Raw genomic sequence first — 14,869 nt, forward strand, 5'->3', positions numbered from 1 at the left:
TCGATCTTCAGCCGAACACTCTGCCATTTGAGGTATTTCGACATGTTTCATTCTTTCTGAGAGAGAAGCTGAAACCCAGGATCAAACCAGGGAGCTTCAGATCTTCAGTCTAATAATGCTCACCCAACTGAGCTATTTCTACACTTCTGTCAGTCCCTCTGAGACAAAGGTAAAAAAACCAGGCAGCCGCCAACGTACAGAAATTACCCTGCACTAAGGACTTGGCCAGATGCTGAAACCTGGGTTTGAACCAAGGACCTTTAGATCTTCAGTCTAACGCTCTCCCAACTGAGCTATTTCAGCACTCCTGGTTAGTCCCTCTAAGACAACAAATGTACGGACAACCCAGGACCTTTAGATGAGTTCTCCTAATTGGACACCTGTGTGATTTTCTCAGAGAGAACAAGGGTCACAACGCTAAAGATTGTCCTTCATGCAGGACTGAAGACTCCACGAAATGCCGAAACCCAAGATCGAACCAGGGACCCAAACAAAGGTAAAAAAATCAGCCAGCCGAAAACACAGAAATGAAACCGTCCCTGGGCTAAGGGACTACAGACTGGGCCAGATGCTGAAATGTTGGATTGAACCAGTGACCTTTGATCGCAAACAAATTAAACTTCACCTGAGATCGGGGACTAAAGACTGTGCCCAATGCCGAAACCCGGGATTGAACCAGGGACCTTTAGATCTTCAGTCTAACGCTCTCCCAACTGAGCTATTTCGGCTGTGTTATTCCTCTCTAGTTAAGGAGTGTGACACGACTTTTGGCCACTCATCGCTTCCATGTCTTTGTAGTCTTTGATCAGTGTTAAAATAGAGTAGGTCATGTGACTCGAATCAGGAAGTAAGCACAGTTTGCAGCAAGGTGTTGAAAGACAACACTGCTTGTTCTATTCTCTCCCGCAGTTCGGCAAAACTACGACCTATTTTATACAAGTCATCGTTGGTATGTATCTTTAAGTTATTATGGATCGAAATAGATCTTTTGAGTTCTGAAATGATAGTTTGCTGCGATGTTAGACGATAGGATAAAAGCATGATTGAGGTTTCATGTCGATTGACTTTGATTTGGTTCATTTGGTTCGTTCACCCTTGTTATTAAACCTGGGGTCAACCTGGCCTTCAGAGTCTTGATGAGTCAAAGTGGTTGAACTTACTGTCTTCGGATATTCAACATATTTGGAGGGCAGGATATATATATACTCTTTTTGCTAGTCCGTTTTTTTTTCCCCCGCCCTCCTCGTCTTTTACTCACCTTGCCTCTCATGTCTCTCAGTCTGCGCTTACATAAAGCAGTGTGAAGGCTAACCTACGTGGGCTTGTCAAGTAGCTGTGAGTACCTTGCCACTTTGGGAACCTTTCATTCACTGAGAACTTTTCCAAGATTGGCAGCCTTGGAAACCTATTCAGCCAGCTCAGTATTGAGGGTTACTGAAGTGGAACAGACTAGCCAAGAGCCTACCGTCGATCGTTTTGGACCAGGGGTTGGAAAATTTCAGCTCACAGACCTTCAGTTGAAACCGCAGAAGAAAAGGTGGTGGTGGGGGGGTTGCATTTTCTATCCAACTTGGAGTCATTAAGGTTGTGGTTAATTGGAGCCTACTCATCTGCATTACCTTTGTTTATTTAATAAAAAAGTTGATATTCTCAGCAGAATTTTATAAAAACCCAAAATGGACCATTTCCTAATTAAATTGTAGTCTTCAAAAAACAACAATGAATGCCTGACAGCTTTTTTTTCTCTGGATGGTATTCAAAATTAGTAAGGTTCTTGCTTGGATTTAGGACAATAATCCCTGAAGAGGATCAATTTGGGAATTACGAACAGTAGTGTACTGATAAATCTCGGTTGATGGAGTGGATCAAGGCCTAATTCTCTGTTGTCCCGTTGCTACTGTATTAATGCATGGCCCACAAGCGGTCCAAGTGGAACATGATTGAACCATATGATGGCTCACTGGTTAGAAATGAAGTTTGAGCTTTTGTGATATCATTTGTAGGAGTGCTTCTCGATCAGAAGTGGCGAAACAAAATCGAGAAATCGGGACGAATTGCAATATTAGCTGTCATTGCAACTATTTATTGATACACCAGGATTAGCTATCATGTGAGAGTAAATGAGTCTCTGAATGCCCTCCACCCCTAGTTTTTGTCAATATCTTAATGACCTTTTTATGTTTTTTAACATTCAGCTGATCCACTACAAATAACAAAAAGTTCAAGGACGACTTCAAAGTCAAAGTCAGCTTTATTGTCAATTTCTCCACATGCCAAAGACACACAAAGAAACCGAAATTTCGTTCCCCCCTATCCCACGGTGACAAGACATGGCTCACAACAGACAAATAAGTAAACAAGTATAACAAAAGCGTGCTGAATAAATAATGAATAAATAACACAACAATAAATAAATAAATAAGAGGAGCAGAAAAAAAGGAGCAAGTGCGCGTACAGCAGACATTCCCGAAAATAGCGCAACAGTGCCACACGCTACGCAGAAGGGGGTAGCGAGTTCAGGGCCCTAACAGCCTGGAGAAAGAAGTTGTTGGCGAGTCTGGTGGTGCGGGAGCGCAGGCTCCTGTACCTCTTCCCAGAGGGCAGAAGGTCAAACAAAGAGTGAGCCGGGTGACTCACATCTCTGGCAATCGAGGTTGCCTTGCGGGCGAGATGGGAGGTGTAAATGTCCTTCAGGGAGGGGAGCGAAGCACCAATAATCTTACCAGCCGTATTCACTATGCGCTGCAGGGCCTTCAAGTTCTGTTCAGTGCAGTTACCACCCCAGACAGCGATGCAATTGGTGAGGACGCTCTCAATGGTGCCACGGTAGAATGTAGACAGGACTGCCTGAGGAGCACATGCACGCCTGAGCTTCCGCAGGAAGTACAGGCGGCGCTGAGCTTTCTTTGCCAGTGACGAGGTGTTTGCGGACCAGGAGAGGTCCTCACTGATGTGCACCCCCAGGAACTTGGTGCAGCTCACCCTCTCCACCACAGCACCGTCGATGATCAGCGGCAACTTCTATTGTTTTCCGCTACACTCATTTGGCAGCAAAATAGTGTGGTCATAAATCTAATGCACGTAAAACCTTTTCCGTGAGTTCGTACTTTTTGCAATGTCTTGAATACTTACATTAAAAAAAAAAAGGCAATTAATTAAATCCCCCTGGTGTGCGCTTATATACACTAATAAAACATCAAGGCGAGAAACGAGATTTGTACAAAGTGTGAGGAGCACACAGGATAAAATAAAGCACGCAGCTTCTTCGCTACAAGAATGAGGCCACCCTAAATTCTAAGAAATAAATAAATAAATAAATTTTAAAAAAAATATATATATGCATTATTTATGGCCTCAGACATGTTTACATTTTGGGGCAGATTTTAGCAAGCATCATGAAGTACATGCTTGATTTGCTTTTTACGGACAACAAAAAATTTGGCAGGCCAGACAAGGGACGCTCGGGTGCCAATTTGTGTACAATAATTTCCATATCTCATCGTTTAAGCATGCATAAAAAAATAAAATAAAAAAAAAAAGATAACTGACAAACCTTTTCATGAGCAACCAATTACAGGCAGAGCAAATAGTCCGCCGTGAGTCATCCTCCAAATTCATGCAAAGTCATTCACAGCCAAAAATGATGAAGTGCCAAACAGTGACACTCCTCCTTTTGTCACTTTAGGCTACAATTATTCTCCTTCTGTCCTTCTCCCCATCACTTTCTCTCTCTCTCTCTTCCTCAGTCTGTCTCTTGACCTTAACACCAAGCCTTCGACTTTGCCAGGCTTGATAATATTTGTGTTCAAAACTTTTTGAAACTCAAAAAAAAAGCGTTCATGTTTGTAGTCGAATCGATTCGAAATATTCAAATCTGGACCATTTATAAATTTGACCAATCCCCAAACAAGAAGTAACACGATGTAGATGAAGCGTGCAAGTCCAGTTATGTTATTTCTGTATTTATGGAGATGAAAAATGAAACCCCAAAATGATTTTATAGGCAGCGAATGAAAGAGAATGCAAATGTGATGAATATAAGCTCAATCACACAACAAAGGCCACAATTATGCAGATGCGGAATAACAACAACGATGAGGATTCTAGCTGACTAATTACGGCAAGGCTGCAATTATGGAGATTGTAAGTGGCGTGCAATCGGGGTGCGGTGACAGTACAGCCATCCGCTCCCCCCATTGGCCGCTACCGAGTGTAAGCGCTGAAACGTCGATGAGTGTAACGGCGGCAGCAGATGCTCCCACAGCTGTCTTCAAGTGCACGCTGCGATGACATCTCCGCAGGAATTTTGTTTGTTTCAGGCACGACTCAACACTAAATAATCCTCCCCCTTTTCCTTATTTGTTCCCTTCTCTTGTCTTCGTTAAACTCATCTTGGTATTTAATTACGACGTCTATAAGCGGTCGCCTTTATTGGTGTTTAAATGTAATAACTGGAGGTCACTTTTAGTCAATTGGACATTTAGGGTTTGCGTTTGCTCGGACAAAACAACATGTCAACCTTTAATCCTATTAAATCTCACATAAATATTGCAAACATCGCAATTAGCGTGGTAGTAGGTTGCGGAAGCAGACCACCAGTCTCCTGGGAAACATAAAAACGCACTAAAGCGCTCTAAAATTTAAAAACAAAAACCGGCCAATCACAGCAGAGAACAGTGTCCGAGTAAAATACTCATGACTGCATATTTTTAGTTAATTCTAGGATCTGGTTTGTGGCCACTTTATTCCTTTGTCGGGAAGCAATAAAAGCAGAAATATAATATTTTGCTGTTATGAAATGCTAATGCTACTAAAAAACTACCGTAATTTCCGGACTATAAGCCGCACCGGACTATAAGCCGCACCAGCTAAAATTCAGGGATATTTTAGTTTTTTTCTTACATAAGCCGCACCGGACTATAAGCCGCACGTGCACATGAGTTTTTTTACAAAGAAAGACAGTACACAGAAAGCAGTAAAAATCCATAAATACGCCGTGCCGCCATTTAAGCCTCAGGGTTCAAAGTAACCTTCTGAATAAAATGCATTAAAAGTTCACATTCATTACAACTCGTTTTTGGTGAGCAAAATGTCAGAAGAATTGAATTTAAGTGCTGATTGATTGGGTTTTAATACAATGCAGATGGTCCAAACAGCGCCACTGCTTTGTGTAATCTCTGAGTCACATGCTAGAGTAAGAGAAAGGGTTTAGAGCCCTTGACGCGGATCACCTAGCGTGCATTCCTACTAAAAAAAAAAAATTCCTACATAAGCCGCACCTGACTATAAGCCGCAGGGTTCAAAATTTTGGGAAAAAGTCGCGGCTTATAGTCCGGAAATTACGGTATGTGGGACCTGCTAAGCGGAGACTGGCAGGTTGGCGTTGACCAGTTACCAGTTAGAGCGTCCCCCTCCCCCGATTTTTTTAGCGATTTTTGCATTGTTCCGTCCGTGTCCACCCCAGTGGGAGTGCATGTGACAGTGTTGCTGACAGTTTCCAAAGAAGCCACCGAGAAAAGGAACAGCTACAGCAACGTCTGCCCACACCTGTCACTTTGCTTAAGTGCAACTCTCAAAGAACCGTGGCCGTGAAGTTTGAGACGGAATAAACCTTCTCAGTTTCTCTTTTAGAGCACTGAAAATGATTTCCATTGTTGCTGTTTATTAACTGAGTGGGGTCAAAAGGTGCAATTATCAAGACGCTAAGTTTTATTACAGGGGTTTGTGTTATTTTACACCCGAGAGCAATTGGCTGAAGTATTATCTTCATGATGGAAGTTAATTTTGAGGCTCTTTTGCGACGCCATTGCAGGCTGTGAAATATCCCACGAGAAGCAAACAAAAAGACCTTTCGTTTGGATAAACGTCCTCTGCTTGTAGGTCATGTTGGATTTAGTGTCGTAATTTGTCGGTCTGTGATTGTGCGTGTGTTTCCTGCAAGTAGAAGACAAGTTAGACTCGTTAACAAAATGTCAACATTTATGATAACGTACAATAATTAATCATTCCTTAAAAGTAACAATTGTAGAGTATTTCCGAAATTTTTATTTTGAAATTTTTACAGTGTTTTAAACGCTAGCTTTACGCAACATTATTTTATTTATTTTTTGTTTAAAAACACATTTATAACTAGCATAAAGAACTTAATCATCGTAGTGCAACGACGTCTGTATTTTTTAAATCTGCCTGTCTTGCAATTTTCTCGATATATCGTATAATGTTCGAACAGTCTTGGCAGTTCTGCTTGTATAATCTGCGCGTGAGGCAGAGTAACAGTTTAATCCTGATGCGAGGTCACCTTGGCACGTTCCTCTTGGTGTCTTGATGTTGAAATCCCAGGGAAGCATAAAGCACCCCCATACGTACGCCTCAACGCTTGGCCCGATTCCCCATGCGGACGTACACATCGTTAACAGTTGACGCACACATAAAGCGCGGATGTCCTTCTTTAGCTTATCTACAAACTTGGAGAAGACAAACGGCGCCTGTGGCAATGAATTTGATTTAAATTTCCATACCGAGTATAAATATGTACAGTGTGCATGCTGTCAATACTTAACGCCGCACGCCATATCCTATAATTGTTTTACACTCCAAGTTGATGTCCTGCAGGCTTCGGAGAGAATGTTAGTGTTCCGCGAATGAGTTCTGGCCCGCTTTGCTAATAATAATAGCGGCACTTAAAAGGCCGGGGCTTAATTACCGGCTCTTGGCTGACCTTGCTGTCTGAACTTTGCTTTAGATCGTCAATTGTGGCTCATCAATTTCTATGTTAATGAACACCAGAGGCTATGGGAGGGATGGTGGTGCTTGTCTCTCAACACAATTGGCTTCCCAGGGACGACTGTTAGGTAAAAAAGAATGAAGTATGCTCACACCTGTCGTCACGGAACTTTAAGAGGAGTGCAATGGCTTGTCACGAGGGTATCATTAAATTAAGTATATTGGCATGGATGGAGTGGAGCAAAAATATTCCTCCATAGGAGTTATACATAACCAAAAGTCACATTTGGCAAAACATCTAAAATGTAATTTGTTTTACGCAAATGACCTTAGGAGATGACCTTTTCCTGTGTTTAGGCTCTGTTTGTGTAAGTTACATAACTATGTATAATAAGTACACATTTTTCAAGATTCAAGATTCAAGATTCGAGATTCAAGATTCGAGATTCAAGATTCAAGAGATTCAGGGCACGTACTGTTCATTTTGGCTGGGACAGCCCCACATCGATTTAACAGCTATGACTGGAAATGCAGTTTTGGTGAATTTTCTAAGTCCTCCTCGTTGTCTTGCATCTTCTGAGAGGCACCATCTGGCCACATTCTTGACAGTTTCGATTGTGTTCACTCAGCAGTAACTAACTTAACTCATCTCAAACTTATTTCAGAGTAATTTAAAACAACAACAACCGAAAACAAAGTGCTGCACGGATATAACTCAACTCATTTTTTGACGTTAAAACACTCCGTCAGTGCTTCCTCTGCCAAACATAATATGGAAACCAAAAAGCTGCTAAGATTGCGAAATTCCTCTTTTGACTTTATAATGTGATGAATGGTGATCATCTTTTGAGGCTCTACTTTTCTACCCCAGGTAGCTCCAAGTTCACAAACGAACTTGGACAATTTAATTAACGCGCATAACGCATACTGTTCATGCATCTATGTCCGCCATGACAGCGGGAAAGAAAGATGATAGCGGATGAAACGTTTCATTCTTGCACCTGTGGGATTCCGACACCCCACTGCTATCTTTCTTCCTTTTCCATTCCCTTCTTCCCATGTCTTGGTCTTCTCCTCTCTCTTCTTTCTGGTATTCCTCTGGATGGCGGGGAAATGCTGATCCTAAGCCCAGTACTCTGATTAAAAGGAACCATCTCAGCTAGGGGGGATCATGAGCAAGGCTCCCGTGACAGCTCGGGACGCCGGTTTCGGATTGGCTGCTTGATGTATAATTCAGGTTAGAAGCGGGATCTTAATGAGTCCGGATCTTGATGTTGACAAGTGTTTCGGCAAAGATGAAAAATGCTTGCGGATTCACACTGGTTTCGAAATGAATTTAGAGTGACAACACGTTAATTGATTGCATGAAATAGGAATCAATAACATTGAATGCTAACATAAACAACTCGGTTCTGAATGCAGGCTTTTGTCTTTTGTTTACTCAATTGCAACACTCTGTAAAAGTGTGTGAAAAAAAAAAAAACACAAGTTGTTGACCACCTCGCTCTTGGCTTTGGTGTTAGCACTGAATTAATGGGCGAGTGAATGCTCGGAGCCTTTTCCATGATACGCTACAAACTTGACTTGATATATGCTTCTCAAAGTCTTGGACTTGAGCTGGTCTTCACTAATCAATAGTCTTAAAGTGTTTGTCTTAACTTAACTCTTAAGATTCTTAAAACTCTTACGGCCATTTTGGTAGACTCATACGCCTGGAGCAAAAACGAGTGCTGAGGCAGGTCTAGTCTACCATGTTTTGGATTTTAGCAGACCGCCTAGAGCCAATCTGGCCGTTTGTGTTATTATTATCTAAAAGTACAAGCAATTTAAAATAGAATTTTAAGAGCTTGTTATATGTACTTTGTGGACTTTGACCTTCTAGATGAGCAAATCAGTCTCCATCTTGCAAAAATTGGGATGTCTTGGACTTTCCGCCATGTCAAAGTCTTTTATGCAAATCAGCTGGCCATATTTAAAAGGATTGGAAGAAGCCGCTTGTCGGCTGTTTTGACACCCACATGGTGCAGCCAGTCTTCATCTAACAGCGCTTGACATGTCAAAGCCTTGGTCTTGAATGTCTAAATTCTCCCATCACGGTCTTGACTTGTCCTCGCATCCTCAAAGTCTCATCTTGTCAACTTCTCAGAGATTTCATATTTGCTCGGGTTTGATTATTGCGGTCTTGGCCACATGTGAGTTTGTGTTCGACCACTCTTCTCCGTGTGCCCTTGAGATGTACTTGGCATCCATCCTTTGTCCATGTCTGTGTGTGTGTGTGTGTGTGTACAAATATTCTTGTAGACATATATTATATACAATATAATACATCTTTTACTGTAACTGTGCAAAAACAAATTCAACAGAAAATATCCATTGGCAAAAATCCAAATGGCTTTTCACAATCTAAGCCGATGCTGCTTGTCAGCATCCTCACCACACGCCGGCTGAGCTGCTTCCCTCGTGCTTTTTTTTTTTTTTTTTTTCTTCTTCATGCCGCCATGCACGCTCACATCGTTTGCCACCTGTAAAACCGTCAGAGCCTCGGAGGTACGTACTTGGTGAGCTGCAGCAAGAGCGAGAGAAAAAAAAAAATCTAGATCCCCGCTGAAATATTTAGTAATGCGCAGCATGCCGGGGGGAGAAGAAGAAGAAAAAAAAAAAGAGGAGACCACGTTCTGAATGTTTTGCTTGCTTGTCACTGCATTTTTCAACCGGCCGCTGAAAGACAACGACAAATATAGCTGATTTAATCCACGGCCTCAAAAGCAGATGCGTTTTTTTTGTACCTGATCTTGCATTCTTTTAATTATTAACAACTCTGCGACCGACAAAGACCCAGCAGTTGCCGTTTCCACTCTTGTAGACAATTCCTGAGAAGCTCTAAATCTCTCTCCTTCCTACCCCTGATTCAAATGACTCGTTTCAAATCTGGCTTTAAGCGTGGCTGGCACAAAAAAAAAAGATAGGGTAATTCGCAAAGACTGTGAGGATGAGAGGAGCTTTGCGGTTGGTGTCGGAGGAGATGATCACTATATCCAGAAGCAGAGGAATCGGTCAACTCGATCGGATACTCACTTGACTCCCTTTCTGAATCAAAAAACTGATTCAAAGGATAACATAGTGGGGGAATTTAATCCTGATTGAGCTTTTTGACTTTGCATCAATGCACTTGGCAGGGAACAGCATCAGCACAGCAATTGTGAAAAGGTCAGAGGTTAAGTGGGTGTGGCATAGCAGGTAATACCAGGAGCCTAACCTTAGTTTTCCTCTCACTCTTACATGAACATGAGGATCTCCTCCATGCTTCTTGCGAGTGCTCTCATTCGGCAATTACGTGTTTGACTGCTTGTTCTATTCAATAAATAGTTTTTTTTTTATGCCCTCTTGACTCGAAATTTAAATTTGGCCTCACAACACAAAATAAAAAAAGATTTGCAACTAAAATAATGCAGAGACCCAGTACATTTAGATAGAGAGTAAAATAAGTCCGATATAGGCTCTAAATTAGAATTGGGCTCCTCAGAGCTGGCTTAATTGAATGTAAAAGTGCTAGTTGGTGTGCATGCAGTTTTTATTGTTCTCATTGTTGTTTTTAAATTCGCTGGAGCAACCCTCATTGGGGAATAAATATGTTCCAACGATACTTTTTTTTCTTTACGCGTACCATTGTGTGTATGCCAGGCTAAAAAGAGAGAGAGGAAAAAAAAAAAACAATTCCGCCATCCAGCCTCCCTGCTGACGTATTTCTGGTTCCCTTTTGGTTTGCCTTATTTTTAAAAATTCCTTCAGATCATTATTTTTACAAACAAATTATTTAGGTTTCATTATATCAGGTAATGAAACCTAAATAATATGTTTGTGATAAAAGAACCAGGAAAATAATTGACCATTGAAAACAACATAGTACAATCCTTCAGATCATATTATAGAAAAAGTATGACAATAACTTTAGAGCTAAAAAGGCAAGTGAGTTTTAAAATTAAAAACTATTACTTCATAAAGCAATATGCATAGGATGCTTGCTTATTATTTTTTGTTAGACGTCTTAAAATGGTGTGTAGTTTTAATATAGTTGTATTACACACTGCAGTTTGAGTTAAAGATGGTCTTAAAATCACTCACAGTACAATACAGCTTAGACACATTTTATAAATAATTACGATTATTTTTTATTGTTTCCTATGGGAAACTATACAGTACCGTTTGCATTTTTTTTTCCCATATCCTCGGACTTTCCGGTAGCATTTCCCGTCATAGTTGCTGTTATGTATTGAAATATAATATGTTCCATCCATCAAAATCAATTTGGAAGGATAAACATACTCAAATTGCCAAATGTCAAAGTGTCTAGTTCGCTACGTGCTTTTTTTTTTTTTTTTTTTTTCAGCGTGCCACCAGTTATATTCTTTAACTGATCTATTAGTTCTGAAACGAAAGAGCGACCACAGCTCAGGGTGTCTCACAATTAAAAAGCTAAACGTCAGATTTAGATGCTGCCAACACGCTTGACCAAAAATAATTGCACCCTATGTGGTGTCATAATAAGCTCAGATAAACTTAGATCAAAACGCCTTTGAGAAGAAAGCAGCAGACTTTCCTGTCGGCATCAATTTGTCTGCTTGTTTGAATCCGGTTTGATTTTGTGCCTTCCTTCTGCATGAGTTTTTTTTTTTTTTTTTTGAAAATTGATCACATCCTAAAACAGTATATTTTTGTCCATGCTTGGAAAAGTGGGACACGATACTTTTGAAACAAATTCATTGAGTTCACACAATAGGCCGTGTGAAAAAAATCTACTGTAGTGGCAGGTGGGAGCCTAGTATGAAGGAGGGGGGGAGGCAGTGGGGTTTGCCCTGTGATCATCCAGGAAGTTTTTTTTGTGGAGGTGGATTTATGTCACGTCTATATTTTGTGCATGACATGCAACTTTCAAGATCCTACTCGCACCGTGAAAGGAAACAAGTGTGGGGGCGGGCACGCACTGACACGTCATTCCTGAGCACTGCACGGGTGCACAGTGCTTATACAAGTACATCCCACAATGTCAGGTGTGTGCGTGTGTTTGTGCATATATATATATATCTATATATATATATGTATATATATATACATATACCATACATTAAATAAATACGTTAAATACAAATATACCATATTTAAATTAAAATACAAATCTATACATTAGGCTACATGGATTTTTTTTGTAATCCATGTTAACTATTTATATTTTTTTTGTACTAAATGTTGCTTATTTGTAACAGTTTATTCTTATTTGCATATTTCCCTGCTGGTGATTTGGTTTAAAAAAAAATCTATTGAGTGTGTATATCTATCTATCTACCTATCTATGTGGTGGATGGATGGATGTTAATGTTATTATATGTTCTTCCTGTTCTGATTTTTCTCAATGGAACATTCTGAGTTTGCATAGAGAACATGCTAGGTAAGGGAAAGAAGCATGACTTTCTCACCCTTGAGTCCAAAAGCTCATTTTCCAAGTAAATTATATCAAAATTCAAGTTAGTTCATAATAAAAAAAGTTCACTATTCGAAAAAACGAGCAGCTAGCCTCAAAATTTAATCCCCCATTGCTGCAACCCATTCAGTCCACACTAGCACCCAATCACAGCTTTCTCACTCGTTTCAAAAACATGAGAACATTTTTCTTTTTTTCTTTTTACTGACGATTTCAAACAAAAACAGGACTGAAGTCATTAATAGTCAATCACAAATACAATCAGATGTAGGAACCATGCTGTGGTGGCAAATTAGCTGTCAAAGTATTTGTGTTACATCATCTGAAGTCCCTTTCAATCTCAAGTCTTCAAGTGATTGTAAAACCGCCTCCTTTTTATCGATGGATGGATGGATGGATGGATGGATGGATGGATGGATGGATGGATGGATGGATGGATGGATGGATGGATGGATGGATGGATGGATGGATGGACATGTAGAGACAGATTCAGTAAATGGCCAGGTGACAGAATGATTCCCGGCCGAGTTTACACGTAGCCATTAGAATAATAAGCTATAAAATGGCCGTTCTGATTAATTGTTGTGGCACACGTAAACTCCAGATCAGAATAGATCATGACGCACGGAAAACATTGCTCACAAATCTTTAATCGGAATCACAAAAAAAATTCTTTATGGCTTCTCTGACACACTGCAAAAAAATGTATTAAATTAGATGAGAAGATTGGAAATGGAAGACAGACGGATCGTGATGGGAAATAAATTGTTGGATACCTTGATCAATTAATAGACAAATGAGAGTGATGGATAAAACAATGAATGACAGGTGGATAAGAGCACAAGAATAGGACAAATAGCAGTTACCAGATAACCGGCTTGATAGATGGACGGACAGATAAGTGATCCAAGAGGACAAATACAGATGAAGAGAATGATGGATGATAAATGGAGCGCGGGAATGAGAGTCCTCCAGATGATGTATATAGATGTATAGATTATTCCATGAGAGAAAGCGAGTAAATGTATTCATTTACTTGCTGATGAAGAAGAATGATGCAGCAGTGGTGGGATATCGGCAACTGGGGGGCACTAGGACCAGGGGCACACTGGTGGCACTGCAACCGTAGAGCCTACTGAGGAGGAATACCCCCCCCCCCATCACTCCCGCCCTCCCTCTCTCGCTCTCTCTCTCTCTCTCCATCCTCCCCCTTATTGGATGTGACCATTTTTCTGCGTGCATTCATTTGCCGCCTTCTCTCCCTGCGCAGCAGCGTGGCCGCACCAGGAGCAGCGCGTCTGGGATGGCCAAGGATTAGACACCGGGCACCCTTTGCCTCATAAAGTCATCAGGAGGAGGACAACGGGGGTGACTCTTGGGAACCTCAGCCCCCCAACCTCCTTGGTCCTCCCCCACACCATTGAAATATTTTACTTAAGAGCTTCTGACGCACTTGTCAGCCTCCGTTCTTTTTCTTCTAACAAGATTTCTGTCTCCTATTGGGATTATTTGGGGCTGAATGGGTGACCTCACTTCCTATCCATTCATCCATCCATCAATCCATTTTATGGAACCTTCCTCTTTTCCTCTCACTCGGAGTTGTCATGTCCAAAGAAGATTCCTCCTCTTACTGACTGACTGACTCGGGAAAGCGCTTCGGAGCGTTTTTTAAAAATTTTATTCTTTCGGGAATCCAGTTGAAGGTAGGCCACCACCAAGCCCCTTCCCAATCCCCTTTAAAGTTTGTACTTTGCTACTGTGAATGGATGAAGTAACGTCACAGACGACAACGGCAAGTTATCAGGAAAAAAAATGTGAAGGAAAAAAAAAATTGTAGTCTTATTATTTTTTTCCCCCCCAATTGTTTCTGTCGCAGTGTGAAGGGAGACTCCTGTCTCTTTTGGAATGTGCCCCTTGTTTGTCTCGCTGCTCTTTCGCCAGTTTAACCATGAAGACACCGGAGAAGCCATCTGCAGTGCAGACACATATGCACACACGTATATAAAGACACACACACACAGGCACACACACACACACACACATTAAGGAAGAGGATTAAGACAAAGGTGTAAAAGAAAGGTTATTCTCCCTATAAAAACTTCCATTACATACTAATAATGATAATCACACTAGGCAATAAGCTTTGATACAATTAACGTACTCGACAACTTTTATTTTTTCATTGGTTGCACAACGACTTCTCTTGATGCACAGTCGCAGTGTTATTGGGGTTGGGGGGGGCGTAATTGAGTCAATCGATCGTGCGCACGTAACACTGCATGAGACCTCAAACTTGCACCTTTACTATAGGTTGCTTGTGAGTACAGTAAGACCTTACTCATATCTATCTATCCATCTATCTATCCTTCTATCCTTCCATCTATCCATCTATCCATCTATCCTTCTATCCTTCCATCCATCTATCCTTCCATCCATCTATCCTTCCATCCATCTATCCTTCCATCCATCTATCCTTCCATCTATCCTTCCATCCATCTATCCTTCCATCCATCTATCCTTCCATCCATCTATCCTTCCATCCATCCATCTATCCTTCCATCTATCCATCTATCCTTCCATCTATCCATCTATCCATCTATCTATCCTTCTATCTATCCTTCTATCTATCCTTCTATCTATCCTTCCATCTATCTATCCTTCCATCTATCT

At 41.0% G+C, this 14,869-nt stretch overlaps 1 protein-coding gene and 2 non-coding genes across 7 annotated transcripts in view; 1 reads left to right on the forward strand and 2 right to left on the reverse strand.

Annotated features, from left to right (window-relative positions):
• Window positions 1-230: 230 nt before the first annotated feature.
• Window positions 231-303, reverse strand: trnaf-gaa (transfer RNA phenylalanine (anticodon GAA)). Its single transcript has one exon. It is a non-coding gene; the product is annotated as a tRNA-Phe (tRNA).
• Window positions 304-655: 352 nt separating this feature from the next.
• Window positions 656-728, reverse strand: trnaf-gaa (transfer RNA phenylalanine (anticodon GAA)). Its single transcript has one exon. It is a non-coding gene; the product is annotated as a tRNA-Phe (tRNA).
• A 119-nt stretch (window positions 729-847) lies between these two features.
• The window catches only part of il1rapl1a (interleukin 1 receptor accessory protein-like 1a), a 181,681-nt gene continuing 167,659 nt past the window's right edge, over window positions 848-14,869 (forward strand). For 2 of the 5 annotated variants that reach the window (XM_049729007.2, XM_049729011.2), the window contains exon 1: window positions 13,413-13,902. The gene's annotated coding sequence lies outside the window, so the exon portion shown is untranslated. Of the gene's footprint in view, window positions 950-13,411; window positions 13,903-14,869 lie in introns of those variants that run through there. The other 3 variants (XM_049729008.1, XM_049729009.2, XM_049729010.2) reach the window with 3 other exon arrangements.

The sequence above is a fragment of the Syngnathus scovelli genome, chromosome 8 (assembly GCF_024217435.2).
Source record: "Syngnathus scovelli strain Florida chromosome 8, RoL_Ssco_1.2, whole genome shotgun sequence".
Lineage (NCBI taxonomy): Eukaryota > Metazoa > Chordata > Actinopteri > Syngnathiformes > Syngnathidae > Syngnathus > Syngnathus scovelli.